This window comes from Oryctolagus cuniculus, chromosome 11 (assembly GCF_051225735.1).
Source record: "Oryctolagus cuniculus isolate XC-2025 breed Fujian yellow rabbit chromosome 11, ASM5122573v1, whole genome shotgun sequence".
Classification (NCBI taxonomy): domain Eukaryota; kingdom Metazoa; phylum Chordata; class Mammalia; order Lagomorpha; family Leporidae; genus Oryctolagus; species Oryctolagus cuniculus.
Window position 1 is genome coordinate 12371552 of NC_142877.1, and position 23057 is coordinate 12394608.

General features: G+C 48.8%; 1 protein-coding gene and 1 non-coding gene across 14 annotated transcripts in view; both read right to left on the reverse strand.

Moving 5' to 3' along the window:
• The window catches only part of NCOA3 (nuclear receptor coactivator 3), a 145583-nt gene extending 123356 nt beyond the window's left edge, over positions 1–22227 (reverse strand). For 10 of the 13 annotated variants that reach the window (XM_089307070.1, XM_051844951.3, XM_051844946.3 and 7 more), the window contains exon 1: positions 20494–20705. The gene's annotated coding sequence lies outside the window, so the exon portion shown is untranslated. Of the gene's footprint in view, positions 1–20493; positions 20706–21990 lie in introns of those variants that run through there. The other 3 variants (XM_089307069.1, XM_070051721.2, XM_070051719.2) reach the window with 2 other exon arrangements.
• Positions 6682–6812, reverse strand: LOC127491226 (small nucleolar RNA SNORA14). The gene has a single exon (XR_007919816.2). It is a non-coding gene; the product is annotated as a small nucleolar RNA SNORA14 (small nucleolar RNA).
• Positions 22228–23057: the final 830 nt, after the last annotated feature.

Consider the following 23057-nt stretch of genomic DNA (forward strand, 5'->3'; position numbering starts at 1 on the left):
AGAGTAGGAATTTAAAGACAGAAAAACTTGCCTCCTGGCAGAGTTCGTATCAATTTACAAATCCATCAGCAGGGGGCCAGCACTGTGGCACAGCAGGTTAAAGCCCTGGCCTGCAGCACCAGCATCCCATATGGGCCGTGGTTCAAGTCCCGGCTGCTCCACTTCAGATCCAGCTCCCTGTTAACGCGCCTGGGAAAGCAGCAGAGGATGGTCCAAGTGCTTGGAGCCCTGCATACCAAGAGTAAATTGCTTAAGAAATTATATTCCAAAGATTTTAGGTGGAATTTAGAAGTTACTACATATATACTCAAGTGGGGATTAACAGACCATAAATTGTGGTTTGATAAGAAAACTGTGAATTAAGCATTAGAAGGGCTTGAAGATTTACAACAGTTAACTGGAGGACTTTGATTGACAGTGGAAGGAATTGCAACATGAGGACTTCCTTAAATAAAAATTTATTAAGTTTAAAAAAAAAAAAAAAGTGGAGCAGGCAGGACTTGAAATAGTACTCTGATTTGGGATGCCACTTCAGATGGTAGCAGCTTAATCTTCTGCACCATGATATTGGCCTCTAGTGTGTTTAAAATGTACCTAGGCCGGCGCCGCGGCTCACTAGTCTAATCCTCCGCCTTGCGGCGCCAGCACACCAGGTTCTAGTCCTGGTCAGGGCGCCGGATTCTGTCCCGGTTGCCCCTCTTCCAGGCCAGCTCTCTGCTGTGGCCCGGGAGTGCAGTGGAGGATGGCCCAAGTGCTTGGGCCCTGCACCCATGGGAGACCAGGAGAAGCACCTAGCTCCTGCCATTGGATCAGCGCGGTGCGCCGGCCGCAGCAGCCATTGGAGGGTGAACCAACGGCAAAGGAAGACCTTTCTCTCTCACTGTCCACTCTGCCTGTCAAAAAAAAAAAAATGTACCTATATATGGGGCCAGCATTGTGTCATAGTGGGTAAAGCTGCCATCTGCAGTGCTAGCATCCCATATGGGCACCGGTTGAATCCTGACTCCTCTACTTCCGTCCAGCTCTCTGCTATGGCCTGGGAAAGCAGTGGAAGACGGCCCAGGTCCTTGGGCCCCTGCATCTGTGTGAGAGACCCGGAAGAAGCTCCAAGCTCCTGGTTTCAGATTGGCACAGTTCCAGCTGTTGCAGCCATTTGGGGAGTCAAACAGTGGGTAGAGGACTTTCTCTCTCTGCATCTATCAAAAAAATAAAATAAAATAAAACGTACCTAATAACACTGGATTTTAAATTTTTTAATTTGCTTGTTTGAGGTACAATTTACTTACAGTAAATTCATTTAAGTACACAGTGTGAGTTTTTGGCAAATGTAGACAACTTTGTTACCATCATCACAATCAAGATGCAGAACATTTTCTTCACCTAGAAAATTCCTTCTTTCTCTCTTGCAGTCCATCCCTAGAACCATCAACTTACTTTCTATCATGAAAATTTTTATTTATTTGACAGAGTTAGACAGTTGGGGAGAGAGAGAGAGAGAGAGAAAGGTCCTTCTGTTGGTTCACTCCCCAAATGGCTGCCACAGCTGGCGCTGCACCAATCCGAAGCCAGGAGCCAGGTGTTTCCCCCTGGTCTCCCACGCTGGTGCAGGGGCCCAAGCACCTGGGCCACTCTACTGCCCTCCTGGGCCACAGCAGTGGGCTGGACTGGAAGAGGAGCAGCCGGGACTAGAACCTGGAGCCCATATGGGATGCCGGCACTGTAGGCAGAGGATTAGCCAGGTGAGCCATGGCACCAGCCCCTATCTGATGAAATTTTGACCTTCATTGAGGTATAATTGACATATAATTAGCAGTTTTCTCTCTGTGTGTGTGTATGTGTGTGTGTGTGTGTGTCTAATTTGAAGCTTATTTTTATTTGAAAGGAAGAGAGAGATCTTCCCAAACACCCGCAAAAGCCCAAGGTAGGCCATACTGACATCAGGAAGCAGGAATTCCATTTGGGTCTCCCACATGGGTGGCAGGGACCCAAGTACTTGAACTATCATCTCATGCCTCCCAGGGTGCACATTAGCAGGAAGCTGGGTCAGAGGGGAAGTGGGACTGGAACCTATGCAGTCCTGACATAGGGTATAGGCACTTCCAAGTGACAGTTTAACCCACTGCAGCACAATGTTTACTCCTGCCTACATCTAAAACATATAAACTAGTGGACTTAAGTAAGTTCCTAGAAAAGAGGAATTAAACAATAAGTTCATTATGGTGCAAAAATTTTGAGATCTATGCAGTTTTTTTCATAATAGGCATTTTTCTGTAAACTTCTTTGGATGTATGGATTTGAAAGACTTTTTGCCTCAAAATGAACTTATCTTTTAATCCCACTTCCATGAACATTCTGTAGGTATCCAGCTGTGAATCCATTACCACAATTATAATGATGGACATACCCATTGTACAGTACCTTGCAAAGTTCCCTGGTATTTCTTTATAATCCATCCTTCACCATCTCTAGGGAATTATTGACACTTTGTGCCACTGAAGATTAAAAAAGAACTGTGGGGCTGCCACTGCGGCACTGGCATCCCATATGCTGGCCTGTTCAAGTACCGAATGCTCCATTTCCAATCCAGCTCCTGCTAACGTGCTTGGGAAAGCAGTGGAAGATGGCCCAAGTCCTTGAGCCCCTGCACCCACATGGGAGACCTGCAAGCAGCTCCTGGCTTCGGCCTGGCTCAGCCTTGTCGTTGCAGCCATTTGAGCGAACCAGTGAATGGAAGACCTCTCTTCTCTTTCTAACTCTGCCTTTCAAATAAATAACTAAGTCTTAAATTAGTTGTAAATATACATTTTTAGAGGAAGCTGCCTTCTTTCACTTAGTATATTAATTCTGAGAGTCATCCATGTTGCAAATATCAATAGTTTATTTTTAATTGATTAGTACTATTCCACTATACTATTGTATCACAGCTTATTGATCCACTCACTTGTTGATGAGCATTTGGGTTGTTATTAGTTTTTGGTTATCAAAAAAGGACCACTTCTGTACAAGGTTATATGTGGATATATGCTTGTATTTCTCTTGGGTAAATACTACAGGAGGAATGGCTGGGATATACGGGTAAGTGTATACTCAGTACTTAAAAATTTTAGAAACTGCCCAGGGACTGGTGCTGTGGCACAGCGGGTTAACACCCTGGCCTGAAGCACCCGCATCCCATATGGATGAGACTCGGCTGCTCCACTTCCGATCCAGCTCTCTGCAATGGCCTGGGAAAGCAGAAAATGGCCCAAGTCCTTAGGCCTTTGCACCCACATGGGAGACCCAGAAGAAGCTCCTGGCTTCAGATCAGCGCAGCTCCAGCCATTGCAGCCAACTAGGGAGTGAACCATCGGATGAAGGCTCCCTCTTCATCTCCCTCTCCTCTCTCTGTGTAACTCTGACTTTCAAATAAATAAATCTTTAAAAAAATAAAGGAAAGGCGAAAGGAAAGAAGGAAGGAGAGAGAGAGAGAAAGAGAAAGAGAGAGAAAGAAAGAAATGACTGCAAATGACTGCAACAGCCAGGCTAAAGCTGGGCCAGGCTAAAGGCAGCAGCCTGGAACTCCATTTGGGTCTCCAACCCAAATGGGTGGCAGGGGTCCAAGTACTTGGGCCATCCTCTATTACTTTCCCAGGTACATTAGCAGGATGCTAGAGGGCAAGTGGAGCAGCTGGGACTCAAACCAGCACCCATATCAGATGCTTGTGTAGCAAGTTAGGCCTGTAATCCCCAGTTACTCCACATTTCCATCAATACTTGGTACTACCATTCTTTTTAATATTAGCATGTACAATGGTATCTTTGTTTCCCTGATGGCTAATGTTCAGTATCTTTTCTTGTACTTATTTGTCACTTGCATAATGAAGTCTCTTTTTATATCTTTTGCTCATTTTTCAGCAGGAATGTTTTATCTTCTTATGGAGATCTAAGTTCTTTATTCTAGAGGCAAAGATATTTTTGGATATATGCATTAAAAATAATTTCTTTCAGTCTGTGGCCTCATTTCATTAGTGTTTTTGATGAGCGGAAGGTTTTAATGTCACTAGAGTTAAATTTATTGATTTTTTAATAAGTTCAGGCTAGAGTAGACACTTAGGCCAGGTGTTAAGATTCTATGTCAGCCGGCGCCGCTGCTCACTAGGCTAATCCTCTGCCTTGCGGCGCCGGCACACCAGGTTCTAGTCCCAGTCGGGGCGCCGGATTCTGTCCCGGTTGCCCCTCTTCCAGGCCAGCTCTCTGCTGTGGCCAGGGAGTGCAGTGGAGGATGGCCCAAGTGCTTGGGCCCTGCACCCCATGGGAGACCAGGAGAAGCACCTGGCTCCTGGCTTCGGATCAGCACGATGCGCCGGCTGCAGCGCGCCAGCTGCGGCGGCCATTGGAGGGTGAACCAACAGCAAAGAAAGACCTTTCTCTCTCTGTCTCTCTCTCTCACTGTCCACTCTGCCTGTCAAAAATAAAAAAAAAAATAAATAAATAAAGAAAGAAAGACCTTTCTCTGTCTCTCTCTCTCTCACTGTCCACTCTGCCTGTCAAAAAAAAAAAAAAAAAAAAAAAAAAGGTTCTATGTCCTACACTGGATTGACTGCCTCATCTGTACTCCTCACTCCAGCTCCTGACCCAGCTTCCTGCTGATGCAGACTGAGAGACAGCCGCGAAGGCTCACGTGATAGGGCCGCGACTCGCATGGGAGACCTAGATTGAGTTCCCAGCTCCCAACTCTGCCCTGGCCCAAACCCAACTGTTGCAGGCATTTTCAGGGTGAACCAGAAGATGGGGAGCTCTCTGTCTCTTGGTCTCTCAGTCCCTGCTTCTCAAATTTTCTAAAAATTGTTCATGCTTCTTTAACACAACTTTGCCAAACCAAGTATGCTCAATATTTTTTGTAAAAAAAAAAAAAAAAAACTATTTATTTATGTATTATTTACTTAAAAGGCAGAGTTATAGAGAGGTAGAGGGAGAGAGATAATCTTCATCTGCTGGTTCACTCTCAAATGGCCCCAACAACTGGGACTGGGCCAGGCTGAAGCCAGGAGCCAAGAACTCCATCCAGGTCTCCCACGTGGTGGGCGTGGCCTATGTGCTCATCCCATTCTGTACTGCTTTACCAGGCTCATTAGCAGGGAGCTGAAATCAGAAGTGGAACAGCTGAGACTGGAACTGGAACTCATATAAAACGCTGGATTGCAGGCAGCAGTCCAACTTGCTAGCCACAACACCAGCCCCTTTCTTCTTATTCTAGAAAGTTGTATATTCTAGTTTTGTTTTTTTGTTTGTTTGTTTGTTTTTAAGATTTATTTTTTTGAAAGTCAAAATCAGAGAGCAGGGGTCTTCTGCTGCTGCCTTTGCAGGTGCATTAACAAGACGCTAAATCAGAAGTCGAGTAGCTGGGACTCGAACCAGCATAGGATGCTGGTGTCACAAGTGGTGACCTAACCTGCTGTGCTTCAAAACTGGCCCCTTCATTTTTATTATTTAGTTTTTCAATTTCAAACTGAGATTTTATTATGTTGACATTTGTGCATCATTCCACATCATCTTCAGCCAAGCTCTGAGCAGTCAGCGATTCTCTTATTGTGAGGAGTATTGTCAATAGCATATGGGACACTGGTGTTGGAAGAGGACGCTGTAACACTCGTGGTAACTGCTATGACTGTCCACATATGGCAACTGCCTTTCTGAGATGGTCCACAGCCTTCTCATTCACCTTGAGCTAGAAACTCTTCACGAAGCTGTATTTCTTCAATGAAGAACTTCTGAGGGGCTGGCGCTGTGGCGCAGTGGGTTAAGGCCCTGGCCTGAAGCGCCGGCATCCCATATGGGTGCCGGTTCTGGTCCCGGCTGCTCCTCTTCCGATCCAGCTCTCTGCTATGTCCTGGGAAAGCACTGGAAGATGGCCCAAGTCCTTGGGCCCCTGTGCCTGCATGGGAGACCTGGAGGAGGATCTGGCTCCTGGCTTCGGATCGGCACAGCTCCGGCCATTGCGGCCCTCTGGGGAGTGAGCCAGCAAATGGAGCACCTCTTTCTCTGTCTCTACCTCTCTCTGTAACTCTATCTTTCAAATAAACAAAATAAATCTTAAAAAAAAAAAAAAAAAAAAGAAAAAAGAAAAAAAAAAGAACTTCTGAACAGCTTCTGTGTCTTTAAGGTCAGGTAACTTGGAAAGTCCAGCTCTCTTGGCACGCTTCTGTTTCTTTCATGATGTAAATTTTAACTTCAAACACTGTTTTGGCTGAGCAACTGGACAAGTTGCAAAAACATTTCTTATTGCAACAAATTGACTCCTCTATTGTTGCAAAGGAGCATTCCTACACAACCAAAGTGGATAGGCATGGTTTTGGGAAGTTTCCTTCGTGTGAATCTTTCTTAAAATAGGTCGCAGATGGGGCAGGCATTGTGGTGTAGCAGGTGTAGCCATAGACTCGGATGCCAGCATCCCATGTGGGCACCGGCTCAAGTCTCAACAGCTCCACTTCTGATCTGATCCCTGCTAATGGTCTGGGAAAAGCAGCAGAAGATGGCCAAAGTACTCGGACCCCTGTCACCCATGTGGGAGACTCGGGTGAAACTCCTGGGTTTGGCCAAGCTCAGCTCTGGCCACTGCTACTACCTGGGGATTGAATCAGAGGATGGAAGATCTCTGTCTCTACCTCTAATTCTGACTTTCAAATAAATAAATAATTTTTTTAATGCAGCAGGTACGAAATAAGACAACCACAGGAGAAGCACAAGCTTTTGACTCCACTGTGATTTCTACAGCATTCACTCATACTTTGCAAGCATTTACAGTGAGGCTACCAATACTATTTTTAATTTTTTTAAAATTAGAAAGTCTATCTGTTGGCTTACTCCCCAAATAGCTGCTGAGTTGGGGCTGAAGGCAAGAGTTAGAAATTCAATTAAAATTTCCCTCATGGGTGACAGGGACCCAACTACTTGAGCCATTACCTGCTACCTCCCAGGGTTTGCACTGGTGGAAAATTGAAATGGGGTATTGAACCCAGGTACTCTGATATGGGATGTGTCTTAACTGAAATCTTAGTGTTAAATCAAATGCCTACTTCAGTACTGGTTCTTAAATTTCAATTTCCACTATTTTTGCTAGTATGTCAAAGTGTAATTTATTTTTGAATACTGACTTAGGATCTTACAATCTTGCTAAACATTTTTTTGAGATTTATTTATTTGAAAGAGTTACACAGAGGAGAGGCAGAGAGAGAGAGAGAGAAAGAAATTACAAATTACAAGAGTTACAAATTTTATAGGGCTTGCTTTTAGGGAAAGTATACCATTCCATATTTTTTGGAAAAGGTTATGAATATTCAAGAGATGAGTGTATATGTCCACTAAATCATCATATATGTTACATACATCCTAAGTCTGGTTGGAGATGGAAATGTAAGCATTATAATTAATGGAGGCATTGTTGGGCTTTTACGTGAAGAGGTGAAGTTGAGGACTTGCCTGCAGCTAGTGTGCAGATTCATTAAACCCTCTATCGCCGAACTGGGGTTTGGAGTTTCTGTATACCCACACAGTGTGGCTTATAGCGGTCTGCAAGAATATCTGTTCTCAACTAGAGTTGAGTTAAGGTTGGGTTACTCCATAGGTGTTGATGATGTTTTCGGAGAATAAAACAATTTTACTTCATTGTTTCCAGTCAGTATGCCTTTTCTTTTTTCTTGCTTTATTGTAATGGCTAGTGCCTTCAGTACATGTTGAATGCACATCTGAACGTGGTAACCATTAATAACATTTTAGCTGTAGGTTTGCTGATCTGCTTTCTATCAATACAGCTTTGCATTTTGTCAAATTTCATTTACATTTCATCTAATTGGAACCAATCAGGACTGCTTCAGAGCTCTCGCTCAGCTTCACCCTGTGAGAGTCGCTCACGTTGGGTGTATCAGGAGTTCTACTATTGCTTGGTATGGATATGTGCAATGCTGCATTTTGACAGTATACTTAATAGCTTACTAATTATAAGCAACATTTTTGTTGTTTGTTTTTGGTTGTCATGAGTAGTGCTGCTACTGAACATCTCGATTCAAGTCTTAGTGTGGATGTGATTGCATGCCAGGAGCTGGGATTGCTGGGTTACATGTTAAATGTATGTTTAGTTTTAAAGAAATGGTGAAACTGCTTACCTGTGAACGGTAAGGGACTGTACCATTTTGTGTTCTTGTTGGCAATACAGCCAAATTCCAATTTTATTTCCTCGCTGACACTTAGTATTAATAGTCTTACATTTCAACATTCTGGTAGATGTGTAATGACATCTCACTGTAGTTTTAATTCAAAATCCCTTTTATTGGACCAGTATTATGGCATAGGAGGTAAAGCACCTGATGTCAGCCTCAAAAGATATTAAGTGACACCATTTGCAAGTGCATCTCTGTGTGTTAAGATTTTTTAATAGACATTTTTTTAAAAAGTGTTTTAAAATTCCCTAAGCAGCTTCAAACTCTTAGACAATGAAGAACAATGTGAAAATGTCATGCCTTCCAGCAACAGGAAACAGTAAGCTGTTTTTTTGTTTTGTTTTGTTTTGTTTTTTAAGATTTTACTTTGAGTAATTAAAATCTTTAAAGGGGAGAGGGGGCAGCAGCACTATGGCGTAGAGGGTAAAGCTGCCGCCTGCAGTGCCAGCATCTCACCATATGGGTGCCAGTTCTGACTGTACCACTTCCCATCCAGCTCTCTGCTATGGCCTGGGAAAGCAGTAGAAGATAGATAGTCCAAGTCCTTGGGCTCCTGCCATCCACATGAGAGACCTGGATGAAGCTCCCGGCTCCTGGAGCCAGCTCAAACCACTGTGGCCATTTAGGAAGTGAACCAGAAGATGGAAGAACTCTCTAGCATGCGCACACTCTATCTCTCCCTCTAACTCTGCCTTTCAAATAAATCTTAAAAGGGGGGGGGGGTATTGTTGGGGCACAGAGGATATGGGCTTGGGATGCCCACATCCCACACCAGAGTACCTGGGATTCAGTTAGGACATCACTCTTGATTCCAGATTCCTGCTAATTTGCACCCTGGGAGGCGGCAAATGGCTCAAGTACTCAGGTCCCTGCTACCCACATGGGAAGCCAGGACTTTGTTCCTCACTCCTTGGCGTTGGCCTTGCCCAGCCCCAACTTTCAGGCATCTGGGGAGTGAACCAGCAGATGGAAGAACTCTTTCTGCTACCCTTTCAAATAAATGAAAAAATAGAATTTTTAATAATTTTGAATTTTTTAAAAAGATTTATTTATTGGAAAGGCAGAACTATAGACAAAGAAGGAGAGAGAGATCCTCTATCCATCGGTTCACTCCCCAAATGGCCACAATGGCTGGAGATGGGCCAGGCTGAAGCCAGGAGCCTGGAACTCCATCTGAGTCCTCCACATGGAGAGCATTGGGGCTACCTTCTGCTGCTTTCCCAGGCGCATTAGCAGAGAGCTATGTATGTAGGAAATGGAGCAGCCAGGAATCAAACCAGCGCTCATATGGGATATGCATATCACAGGCAGCAGCTTAAACCTCTGTGCCACAAAGCCAGCCCCTTTTAAAAATCTTATTCTTCAGGGGCCAGCACTGTAGTACAACAGGTTAAAACCCTGGCCAAAGCGCTGGTATCCCATATGGGCACCGGTTCGAGACCCGGCCACTCCACTTCCGATCCAGCTCTCTGCAATGCCCTGGGAAAGCAGTAGAAGATGGCCCAAGTGCTTGGGCCCCTGCACTCGTGTGGGAGACCCAGAAGCTCCTGGCTCCTGGCTTCAGATCAGCGCAGCTCCAGCCATTGCAGCCAATTGGGTAATAAACCATCGGATGGAAGACCTCTCTCACTCTCCCTCTCCTCTCTGTGTAACTCTGACTTTCAAATAAATCTTAAAAAAAAAAAAAAAATCAAAAGCATCCACTGAGCTTTGTTAATAGTTCATCTTGAGCTGCCCACATAAATTAAAAAAAAAAAAAAAAACACTTATTCATTAATGTCCTGCACCTGATAACCTGGTCACGGGTAACCCCTCTCCTCCTCTGAACTGGTCTACCAACTTCAGAGGTAAAAGAAACTTAGGGCAGACTGCCTTGTGTTAAAGTAATGCTGGGTACCTGGCTTTGCACCCTTGGAGGTCAAAAACCTTGTTAATTCTTACAGTGCATTAAATAGTAAAAGCTTAATAAATACTAAGTCATCATACATGGGCATATGGGGAACGGGACCAGCCACAGAAAAGCAAAGTAAAGACTAAAGTTTAAGGCCAAATTGTGGTGTGCATACGCAGCTTAAAGAATTGTATATGGAGGGGGCTGGCACTGTGGCATAGTGAACTGGGCCTCTACCTGTGGTGCCAGCATTCCATATGGGTACCAGTTCAAGTCCTGGATGCTCCAATTCTGATCCAGCTCAGCTATGGCCTGGGAAAGCAGTGGAAGACAGACCAAGTACTTGGGCCCCTGCACCCACGTGGGAGACAGAAGAAGCTCCTGACTCCTGGCTTCAGATCAGCCCAGCTCTGGCTGTTGCAGCCACTAAGGGAATGAACCAGCATCTCTCTTTCCTTCTCTCTGTAACTCTACCTCCTAAATAAATTTTTAAAATCCTTAAAAAAAAAAAAAAAAATCATGCGGAGACTATTTTATACTTTGGAGAAAGAACAGAAATACCTATGGTTACTTTGCAAGTTACAGATTACAGGTTTACCTAATGTGGGATCCATATGCCTAAGGCTTCCACGAGCCTAGAAGTGGTTGTGAACTTTGAAAGTAATTCCCGAATTCCTTTTTAATGATTTTCAATGCAATTGTTTTAAAACTGGCCGTATTATATCAAGAGGAAACAACCAGCCTTCCAAGATGTATGTGCAGTTATTCTCTCATTGATGGAGCTGCATTTTCCTAGATGCAGCCAAATACTCGCTCCAACAGCAGTGGACACAAAGTCATTTGGTACACAGACTAAAAACACAATTTGGTGAAGAGGATGCTGGGTAATCCTTAAAACATTTTCAAATGAAGTTGCCAAATTCCAATCTGCAAACAAAACCAAGCTGATGTAGCTACTCGACAGGGTGACTTAAATTCAATAATCCATTTCAGCCGGCGCCGCGGCTCACTAGGCTAATCCTCCGCCTAGCGGCGCCGGCACACCGGGTTCTAGTCCCGGTCGGGGCGCCGGATTCTGTCCCGGTTGCCCCTCTTCCAGGCCAGCCCTCTGCTGTGGCCCGGGAGTGCAGTGGAGGATGGCCCAGGTGCTTGGGCCCTGCACCCCATGGGAGACCAGGAAAAGCACCTGGCTCCTGGCTCCTGCCATCGGATCGGTGCGGTGCGCTGGCCGCAGCGCGCCGGCCGCGGCGGCCATTGGAGGGTGAACCAACGGCAAAGGAAGACCTTTCTCTCTGTCTCTCTCTCACTGTCCACTCTGCCTGTCAGAAAAATTAAAAAAAAAAAAAAAAAAAAAAAAAAAATAATCCATTTCACCAATGACAACTTTACTGAGAGAGAAAAAAAATTCCCTTTGTTTTCTTACTCTTGAAAACTGGGTGGAAAACCTTTTTTTTCTGCCAAGGGCCTTTTGGATATTTATAACATCATTTCTTAGGCCATACAAAATTATCAACTCAAAGTTAGCCTGCTACAGATTTATTGAATTTCAAATCCAGCCTAAGGTTGCCTTGACAGGGCCAGAAAGGATTCTGCAGGCCTTAACCGCCTATGAGCCAGTGGTTCCCCTCCCCTGCCCTAGAATATGGGGGTTCAATCTCCCCCAATGTGTATGTGACAGAGATGTTTTACCCATTTATGACATACTATGGTAAAGTCAGTAAAGTCCTGTAGTTTCTTTAACTGATTTATTTGAAAGACAGAGCTCACATTCACTCATGCGTTCTCCAAGTGTTCACAAAGGCAGGGCCTGAGCCCTGTCAAAGTTGGGAACCAGGAATTCAATATGAGTCTCCATGTGGATGGCAGAGACCCATCACCACCTGGGTGCAAACCTAGGTACTCTGATATGGATGTGGGCATCCCAAAAGGAGTCTTACCAACCACTAAATGCCTGCCCCAAAAACAATTTATGATTAGCACTCTGAAAGCTGCATCTGACTTTACACTGTAATCTCACATAAAGAACTGAATTCATTATGTTTGGTCATATAAAAGTTTGGTCACATAAATGTTTGGTCAATAAAAGTTAAGTTAAAGACCATTCTACAATTCTATATGATTCCTTAACTTTACAGAATTTTCTTTAAAGATTTTTTTTTTTTTTTGACAGGAAGAGTTAGAGAGAGAGACAGAGAGACAGAGAGAAAGGTCTTCCTTTGCCGTTGGTTCACCCTCCAATGGCCACCACGGCCGGCACGCTGCGGCCAGCGCACGGCGCTGATCTGATGGCAGGAGCCAAGTGCTTCTCCTGGTCTCCCATGGGGTGCAGGGCCCAAGCACTTGGGCCATCCTCCACTGCACTCCCGGGCCACAGCAGAGAGCTGGCCTGGAAGAGGGGCAACCGGGACAGAATCCGGCGCCCCGACCAGGACTAGAACTCGGTGTGCCGGTGCCGCAGGCGGAGGATTAGCCTATTGAGCCACGGCGCCAGACCCCCACAAAATTTTCTAACACAAGCAATCTTGGATAATGATATCTCTGTTTTATAGATTTAAAAACAGCCCCAGACATACTGATCTGTCCAAATCTTACAGCAGCACAAGCTTACAAAATACTTGAATCCTTCATTGCTAAGTATTCTTTCCAAAGTAACAAACTAACAAATGATTATGGATCAGGTACCAGAAGAGGAAAAATTTTCACATGAAGAATATTTTTAAGTTCTGTTTTGAAACTGAGCTAGTGCCATGGCTCACTAGGCTAATCCTCCGCCTGCAGCGCCGGCACACCGGGTTCTAGTCCCGGTCGGGGCGCCGGATTCTGTCCCAGTTGCCCCTCTTCCAGTCCAGCTCTCTGCTGTGGCCCAGGAGTGCAGTGGAGGATGGCCCAAGTCCTTGGGCCCTGCACCTGCATGGGAGACCAGGAGGAAGCACCTGGCTCCTGGTTTCAGATCAGTGCAGTGCGCCAGCCGCAGCCACCATTGGAGGGTGAACCAGCAGTAAAGGAAGACCTTTCTCCCTGTGTCTCTCTCTCACTGTCCACTCTGTCCAAAAAAAAAGAAAGAAAAAAAAAAAGAAAGAAACTGAGCTGCTATTCTTTCCACCAAGAATTATTAACTTGCACTTATAAAACTATCAATTTTGGCTGGCACCACGGCTCACTAGGCTAATCCTCCACCTTGCGGCACCAGCACACCGGGTTCTAGTCCCGGTCGGGGAGCCGGATTCTGTCCCGGTTGCCCCTCTTCCAGTACAGCTCTCTGCTGTGGCCCGGGAGTGCAGTGGAGGATGGCCCAAGTGCTTGGGCCCTGCACCCCATGGGAGACCAGGAGAAGCACCTGGCTCCTGCCTTCAGGTCAGCGCAGTGCGCCGGCCACAGCAGCCATTGGAGGGTGAACCAACGGCAAAGGAAGACCTTCCTCTCTGTCTCTCTCTCTTACTGTCCACTCTGCCTCTCAAAAAAAAAAAAAAAACTATCAATTTAGGATTTAGATTATAGTATGTGTTTGCTCCAAAGTAGAAAAATTTGGTTTCAAATTTCATTTAAACAGCAAAGAATACTTACTCCAAAAGCCCCACTGCCTCTTTTTGTTGTTGTTACTGTTAAAACCCTCTCCCTCCCCTCCCCACGCTTTCTCCTCTTTTGTACTGAAGTTCTCAAGTACGTGAGATGGAGAGACAATACCACAGTACAACTGCGGGCTTCCTGCCTACTAGTCAGTCATTATTCTTTTTTTTTTTTTTTATAAGTGTTTTCTTTTTTTTTTTTTTTTTTTATTTTATTTTTGACAGGCAGAGTGGACAGTGAGAGAGAGAGACAGAGAGAGAGAGAAAGGTCTTCCTTTGCCGTTGGTTCACCCTCCAATGGCCGCCGCTGCAGCCGGCGCACCGCGCTGATCCGATGGCAGGAGCCAGGAGCCAGGTGCTTTTCCTGGTCTCCCATGGGGTGCAGGGCCCAAGCACCTGGGCCATCCTCCACTGCACTCCCTGGCCATAGCAGAGAGCTGGCCTGGAAGAGGGGCAACCGGGACAGAATCCGGCGCCCCGACCGGGACTAGAACCCGGTGTGCCGGCGCCGCAAGGTGGAGGATTAGCCTATTGAGCCACGGCGCCGGCTTCAGTCATTATTCTTAAGACTTGAGAACTTTTTTTTTGAGAGGCAGAGTTAGAGACAGAGAGAAAGATCTTCCTTCCATTGGTTCACCCCCTAAATGGCCACGACGGCCAGAGCTGTGCTGATCTGAAGCCAAGAGCCAGGAGCTTCTTCCTGGTCTCCCATGCGGGTACAGGGACCCAAGAACTTGGGCCATCCTCCACTGCCCTCCTGGGCCACAGCAGAGAGCTGGACTGGAAGAGGGGCAACCGGGACAGAACTGGTGCTCCAACCAGGACTAGAACCTGGGGTGCCAGCGCCGCAGGCGGAGGATTAGCCTAGTGAGCTGCACCAGCCAAGACTTGAGGACTTTCAAAACGCCGCGTGGGCAGCCTCGAGATTCCCTCTCAGACATTCCTTCCTTTACGGAGCGTCTGCTTAAAAGAATGACTTCAAAAATATCTTGCTGTACCCAATCAAAATTCTCTAAGGACTAAGAATGTTACCCTTGATATGGGAGGGATGGGATATAATTGCCTGAAGTTTGGCAAACACCAATCAAAAAGTGCAGGACAGAAAGAAGTTTACTTCTGGTCAAGCCTAAGAAGAGTCTTTTTCTCAGATATATAAATTCTACACTTACACATACAGTATCTCCAAGTTAAAGACTACAATCATCACTTTTTCCTCAACAAAATACCATTTAGAGATCTAATGATCTCAAACCTCTACAAGCTGAAGAGAACAGAACTAAGTCAACGACTGACTCAAAGAAAACTTCACACCAAAACAAAGTATATTCATGTATTCTAGAAAGTTGTCAGGAGCACAAAAAACGACCCGGAGCAGCCACCTGAAAACCTGGGGAATTTCCCATCACTTTTTTTTTTTTTTTTTTTTTTTTTTTTTTTGAGAGGCAGAGTGGACAGTGAGAGAAAGAGACAGAGAGAAAGGTTTTCCTTTACTGTTGGTTCACCCTCCAGTGGCGGCAGTGGCCGGCACACCATGCTGATCCGAAGCCAGGAGCCAGGTGCTTCTCCTGGTCTCCCATGGGGTGCAGAGCCCAAGCACTTGGGCCATCCTCCACTGCACTCCCGGGCCACAGCAGAGAGCTGTACTGGAAAAGAAGCAACCAGGACAGAACCGGCGCCCCAACCAGGACTAGAACTCGGGGTGTCAGCACCGCAGGCGGAGGATTAGCCTATAGAGCCGCGGCGCCAGCCTTCCCATGACTTCTGACCACACTTTGATGGTGGTGTTAATAAACTGATGAGGTTGCTGAGATAAAACAATGGAGCTGCTCAAGACATGTAGGGGGAAAAGAAATTATCTGCCCAGTTCAACATCAATTTTTTTCCTCTTTAAAAGAGAAAGCATTAAAAATGGAAGATCTGTGAGTAACAACTTGTCAAGTCACTTCATAAAAAGAATTTTTTCCAGAACCTCTAACACCTCTAACAAAAACAAAAAGACTAATTTATTTTAAACAACATTTAATAAAGACTAATCCCAGTACAACAAAATAATTTCACTAGTCCCCTGGAGTTTGTTATAATGGGATTTAACCTGTACACTCAACATTCAATTAACCATAAGGCTTATCCTAATTGAGGATTATGCTGGCTTCTGCAGGCCTTTCCCATCCATCCATCCACCATGCCAACTCAGCTGCCAGAGCTACCAATAGCAAAGCCCCAGGGAGCAGATTAGCCATTACCATGTGATCCCAGGCCAATACTCCCTTCTCAGGATCTCCTACATAGAAAACCAAGGGTTAAACTGAGCCATCTAGTCAGTCTGCTTGCCACAGTGACACCGCATGGCCTCCACTCAGAGCCCTTCGGCAAGGAAACTGGACATCAACAGGACACTTCACAGCAACAGCAGACAAGAATGGCACAGCCTCTCCTGTCAACACAAAATTAACAGAAAAGAAAAAAATAGGTGGACAGGTGTTCTGAACAAAATCTGAAAAAAGGCAAACTTGAAAAGACAGTAGTCCGTTTCCCTTTAGAATATAGGCAAAACCTGCTTGCTGGTCAGGTCAGACTCCTCTCCCCTGCCTCTAGGCCACAAATTTCACTACAGTTAGCTACACAGACCTTTATGACTTCCCCCACCGTATACCACCGAGGCCCGCAGCACCTACCAAACCGAGTTAATGCCGAGCAAGGTGGCAACTGGAAGTCTGTAGCCTACGCTCATCCAGTGTGAGATAAATCGGCTCTCTAGACCCCGCAAGTCTCCCTTTCTGCTCCTGCTACCTGCTGGCCGTTTTCCTCTTCATTTCACAACTCTTCACCAGAAGGTAGGAGAGGGAGAGGTGATTAAATTCAAGTAGATTCCATCATTTGTCAAAGGACTGAAAACAACATTGGGCTGCGGATAAACTATTCTTGACTCAAAAATAACCATTCAGCTACCCTCTCAGAAAAACAATGAACCAAATGCATCTACCTAGCAAACATTAATAAACTGATGCAATAAGCCTCATTAAAACACAGCCCGGGGCCAGCGCTGTGGCACAGTGGGTTAAGCTGCTGCCTGCATCCCATCCAACCTGGCCGCTCAACTTCCAAACCAGCTTTGTGCTCATGAACCTGGGAAAGCAGCAGCAGACAAAGTGCTTGGGCCCCTGCATCCATGTGGGAAACCAGGGAAGAGTTCCAGGCTCCCCCCAAAAAGCACTCAAACTGGGAGAAAATGCCTACATTATAGTACAGCACTCCATCTCAGTGCTATTCTTGAGAACCTAAAACCAACAGTCACCTATTTTTCCAATCTGTTGAACTACAAGAAAGAAGCAAAGTTTACCCACACTTCCAGTACTCATTTTCTGTATCCAGAGCTTTAACCACCCAATAAGAAAAAATTCAGACAGGTACAGGAAACCTCTGGTTTAACCCATGAGAAACTACAGTCCTCTTCCATCATGTGCAACAACTCTGCTCTTCTGGCCCCAGGTAGCATTAACGAGTAACAACTGTATTAAATTGTGGCCAATTTGCTATGCAGAAGAGGAGCCACTGGAGGCTATACTCATTCTAAACTTGCAACAAATTAAAAGTTTTCAGAAGTTCTATTCCTCCTCTGGCCAAGGTTTAAAACTGTGTAGTTTAAAAAAATGCAAAAAGTCCTGAAGCCATCTAGTTTAACAACCAATTAGTAAGATGACAATAGAAAGGGATGTTTTATCTTACCCTATTGTCTAAACTAAGACATTTTTATTCTTTGAAAAGACTTTTCAAAAACACAGAATTCAAGTTAAAAGAACCTATTCTAGAATCAAACTGCTAATGCATAATAGAATTCTTTGTTAAAAAAAAAAATTTATCTTTAACGTCATGTCCCTAACATAGCAAGGAAGTTTACTTCAAAAGACCCAGAAGGCACTACTTAGGCACTACCTCAAGAACCACTATTCACACACCTCTTAGAAAAAGGGAGGGGGACGGGGCTCACTTGGCTAATCCTCCGCATGGGGCACCGGCACCCTGGGTTCTATTCCCAGTTGCTCCTCTTCCAGTCCAGCTCTCTGCTGTGGCCCAGGAGTGCAGTGGAGGATGGCCCAGGTGCTTGGGTCCCTGCACCCGCATGAGAGATCAGGAGGAAGTAGCCGGCATCTGGCTTCGGATCGGCGTAGCAGCCATTAGAAGAGTGAACCAACGGACAGAAGACCTTTCTCTCTCTCTCACTGTCTATTTTATTTTTATTTATTTATTTATTTATTTTTTATTTTTTGACAGGCAGAGTGGACAGTGAGAGAGAGAGAGAGAGAGAGAGAGAGAGAAAGGTCTTCCTTTGCCATTGGTTCACCCTCCAATGGCCGCCGCGGCCGGCGTGCTGCAGCCGGCGCACTGCGCTAATCCGAAGGCAGGAGCCAGGTGCTTCTCCTGGTCTCCCATGGGGTGCAGGGCCCAAGCACTTGGGCCATCCTCCACTGCACTCCCTGGCCACAGCAGAGAGCGGGCCTGGAAGAGAGGCAACCAGGACAGGATCCGGTGCCCCGACCGGGACTAGACTAGAACCTGGTGTGCTGGCGCCGCAAGGCGGAAGATTAGCCTATTGAGCCACGGCCCTCTCACTGTCTGTAACTCTGTGTCTCTCACTGTCTAGCTCTGCCTGGCAAAAAATTTTGAAAAAGGGTCCAGGGTTCACTCACTTTATCCCGAATTCATTCAAACTTATTTGCATACGGGGCAGGAGGTGCTTTATAGAAATAATTTTCTATGGAGGGGAAATGTACAGCATAATCACTTTCAAAATATGGTTTATTTAGTATCATCCCTAATGCCCTAGCTCAAATATCACTGAATTTTTAATGAATTGTTAGTAAATTTTAAAAGCAGCCATTCTAAAACTTCTAAAAAGGAAACCTTGCTGAAGTTGTCTTGCATTTGCAAAACCTCTGTAGTTAAGTAATATTTTCTAGCAGAAACATTGCCTGTAACTGCTCTAGGGACTACAGCCTCCCTGCTTGGTTGACAATCCCATCTCCAAAATGCACTTCTATACACCAAAAGGCAGCATCCGCCTTTTTTTAAACGCTGTTATTTCTATCAACACACAAAATACCTCTGCAATTTAGGATCACAGGCAATTTATATTACTGCTCATTTACATGCAGGATCCAAAGCACCCTCCATTGACTGGAGCCATAGCGTTCAATATCATTTTACATGCAACAAACACGGGATTCGTCTCACGTGCAGACAATGAGCCCTGGCCAGATTCTTCCTGCTGAACCCCACGGAAGGTGATTTCTTCAAGGGTATCAGCAGATAAGGCAACGTCACAATCAATTCAGAAAGGGTTTTCTAATAGCTAGCGGGCTTGTCATTAAGAAAACAATGTTCCCATCACAGTTTCCCTTTCTTCTGTTCACTCCCTGCTTCTGGTTCCCAACAGGGGTGTGCATCCAATGAAAATCTCAAAATAACCATCCCGAAGACCACGGGTGCGCTAGGAACTAGCGGCAGGCATCCCTCCGAGAAGGGGGCACTGCACGCTTTAGAGTGCAGGAGGGAGGATTCCTTTTTCCATCTTTGTACCTGTCTCAGCAAACGTTCATTTACACATCGTCCGCGCGCGAACAATTCTCGCAACTTCCAGGTCTCCACTAGCATTTCAGAGCACGCACGATTCGCAGAAGACCTAGGGTCCCCCCTCCCCCCGGTCGTCTTCAACAACCTGCTGCCGCAAACGCCGGCGCTTCCCTGCGGCCAGGGACTGGTCAGCCGGTCCGAGGCCGGGCGGGCATGGCAATCAACGCGAGCCAGCAGTCTCCCCCGCTCCCACCGCCGCCCATCTCGACCCTCCATTCAAAGCCACTGCAGCAAGACAGCTGGCGCTCGCCTTCCTGTTCCTGCGCGGCTTAATAACAAAAACAGGTTGGCCCCGAAGCGCTGCTCAAAAACTGCAAAAAGGAAGTCCTCGCATTCAGAAGCGGAGGAAGGGGGAAAAAAAAGTTTCGACTTCGAGATTATCTCGGACCCTTCGAGCCCGTCCACCGCCAAGTCCGCCGGCCCGGGGGCCCCCGGGACGACGCCCCCTGCCCCTCGCGGCCGCTCCCCGGGTTAACTTTTCCACCCCAGGTGCCCTCGCCCTGCCCGGGAAGCACCCGAGCTTCCCATCGGCTGCCGGCCGGCTGCAAAGGCAAGGGCAAGACCGTCGGTTTCAAGCATCGCACGCTGAATCAATGAGCGACCGAGCCGAGAGGCGCGCCCGGCACCGAGCGCGAGCGCAGCGCTACTAATGAAGACGGCGACCCCCGATCCCACCCCGCAACTGCCCCCTGGCCACTTCCCAGCCTGCACGCCGGAGCCCGCAGGACGCTCGGAGCGAGCCCCCGCCGCAAATCCCACGGAAGATCGCTCGCGCTCAAATAGTCTTTAAATGCCCCGGCGCAGGAGCAGAGCCGGCGGGCAGCTCCACCCCGACCCCGGGGGCCGGCCCGCAGGCTGCGGCGGGGGTCCGCGCGGCCGCCCCCAGCCCCTCCGCACCCCGGCAGGCAGACGCGGGCCGCCTGCCGAACAGCCCCCGGGGCTGGGCGCTCAAACTTCAGGGACGGGCGGGCCAAGTGGGCCCCCGAACTCCGCGGGAAGCCCTCCGCGCGGGGACCCCCGGGGACCCCCAAAGCCAGCGGCTCCGCCGTCGGCCGCCCCCCGGCTGCAGGGAAGCGGCGTGGCCCCGGCACCCCGAGACCCCCTCAGCGCTCGCGGCGCGCCCCTCAGCGCCTCGGCAGAGCCCCAGCCGCCGGCTCGCCCTCTTCCCAGCGCCTCGCCCGCCGCCGCCGCCGCCTTTATCTCCACTCACCGCCAGCCGCCATCTTCCTCGCAGCTCAGCTTTAAATCGGAAACTCGCCGCTCACCCTGCAGCCGCCACCGCTGCCGCTGCTGCTGCTGCTGCTGCTGCCGCCACCGCCGCCACCGCCTCAGCTGCGGCCGCCGCCGTCGCTGCACAGGAGCTGAGGCGGCAGCCGCTGAAGCCGCGGCGCGGGGGCCGCCGGGATTTGTAGTCCCGCGGCCACGCCCAGCACTACCGGTCCCAGGGGGCCTTGCGCTCGCGGCCGCGGGGTCCGGCGCCGCGCTCGGGCTTCCGCGGCAGAGGGCGTGGCCTCGTGCGAGCCTCGGGGCGGCGTGGGTCGCGGGCGCGTGCGAGCCGCTGCGGGATTCGGGGAGTGGAATGCGGTCCGGGCCCTGCCCTTCATTTTTTTCATACTTGGCCTCCGAACGTCTGCGGAGCGCCCATTGTGTGTCAAGCCCAGACCCTGAAATCGGGCATCTTGAGGGAACGGGGCGGCGCGGGGTGTGCGGTCGGCGGCCGGCGGCGGTGGCCCGCACGAGACGTCGGCTAAGCCGACTCCAGCCGGGAGCACGTCATCGAAGACGGGCTTCTTAAACCCGCGAAGCCCGGGAGAGGGCAGAGAACCCGACGCGGCAGATGAGGCTTGGCTGCATCCGGGTGATGTTCAGAATGCGTGCGGATCGTGTGCCAGAGGCCGACGCGGGGTCTGAGGCCGAAGGGGCAGCTCCGCCGCCGGCCATCGTCTCCCACCTGGCCCGGGCAGCCGCCGCCTCACTGCTCTCCCTGCCTCCGGAGTTCACGCCCCGGGCGGCAGCCAGAGGCAGGCGGTAGAAACCCAGTGAGGCTCGTGTCTCCTGCAAACCCCTGCGGGAACCTGCGGAGCCCCCACACAGCTGCCTCCCGCCGCCCTTAGCCACTCCCTCCTCATGCTCACTGCACAGTGCGGCACCCCGGAGCCCTGGGGTCGCTGTGGCCGGCCTGGGCGTGCGGCACCCCGGAGCCCTGGGGTCGCTGTGGCCGGCCTGGGCGTGCGGCACCCCGGAGCCCTGGGGTCGCTGTGGCCGGCCTGGGCGTGCGGCACCCCGGAGCCCTGGGGTCGCTGTGGCCGGCCTGGGCGTGCGGCACCCCGGAGCCCTGGGGTCGCTGTGGCCGGCCAGGGCGTGCGGCACCCCGGAGCCCTGGGGTCGCTGTGGCCGGCCTGGCCGTGCGGCACCCCGGAGCCCTGGGGTCGCTGTGGCCGGCCTGGGCGTGCGGCACCCCGGAGCCCTGGGGTCGCTGTGGCCGGCCTGGGCGTGCGGCACCCCCGGCCACTTTGCACCTATTTCCTCTGCCGCAGAGCCCACGCTCCTCTCCCCGTCCAGATGTCAGTCCCCTCTTCCGGGCAGCCTTCCCTGACTGCTCTGTTCTGGGTTCCTGACCACGGAGCCCGGCCTCCTGTCCCTCTTCCCCGTTTCACTGCCCTTCAGAGTACTGTGTTGGGAACACCCTCTATGGCTGTTGCCTTACCTTGTTGTGATCTCCCTTCCTCACGAGCATGAAAGCCCCGAGAAACCTGTTCTCGTCTGTTCCCGGATGCATCTTCAGCACCCACGGCAGAACTCAGTCAATATTTGCTGCATGGATGAATTCACTTCCTCACAAGCCGACAAATAAATGCTGTGTTGCATGCTCGGAATCCAGAGAAGGGACAGGCTTCCACCTGAGCAGCTGCACCTGGCTCCCAGGTGCTCCCGGACACCTCTCACTGGCTCTTGACAGGCCACGCCCCACGCAGGAGCCCAGGGACCTTTGAAATACCAGGTATTAAAGCAGGCCACTTCCAGCTGGACACTTGCCAACAGTGTCCCATTGCATCTGAGATAAAGCCCAGACACTAACTGCTCTGGTCTCCACCTTTCTCTCTGATCTCAAATAACATATCTCCCCCCCTCCCCACCAGCCCCCATTTCTCATCCCAGGCAGGACACTGACATCCCTAAACATGCCAGGCCTCTTCCCGCCTCAGGACCTTTGCACTTGCTGCTCCCTTTGGACTTCTCTTTTTTTAATAAATTCATCTGCAAAGATTCACTTTACCTGCCTGTATATTTTTTAAAGATTTATTTATTTGAAAGGTAGAAATAGAAGGAGAGAGAGAATGAGAGAGAATCTTCCATCCTCTGGTTCACTCCCCAAATGGTCACAATGGCTGGAGCTGAGCCGATCCGGAGCCAGGAGCTTCTTCCAGGTCTCCCACATGGGTAAGGGGCCCAAGCACTTGACCCATTCCCCCTACTTTCCCAGGCGCTTTAGCAGAGAGCTGGATGAAAGTGGAGCAGCCAGGACTTGAACCAGCAACCTTGTGGGATGCCAGCGCTGCAGGCAGAGGCTCACCCTTCTACACCACAGGGCCAGCCTGGACTGCTCCTCCTCTTGCTCCCTGTCGTCATCCAGGTCTCTGCAGATTTTCTACAGACTGCTTTGCTTTACGTTCCTCCTGAGGAGTATCTCCACCCAAGATTTTTTTTTTTTTAGCTGTCTCTGTCTCTGAACAACAGCAGAGAATTTGTTTAGTTCACTGCAGTTGCCCCAGC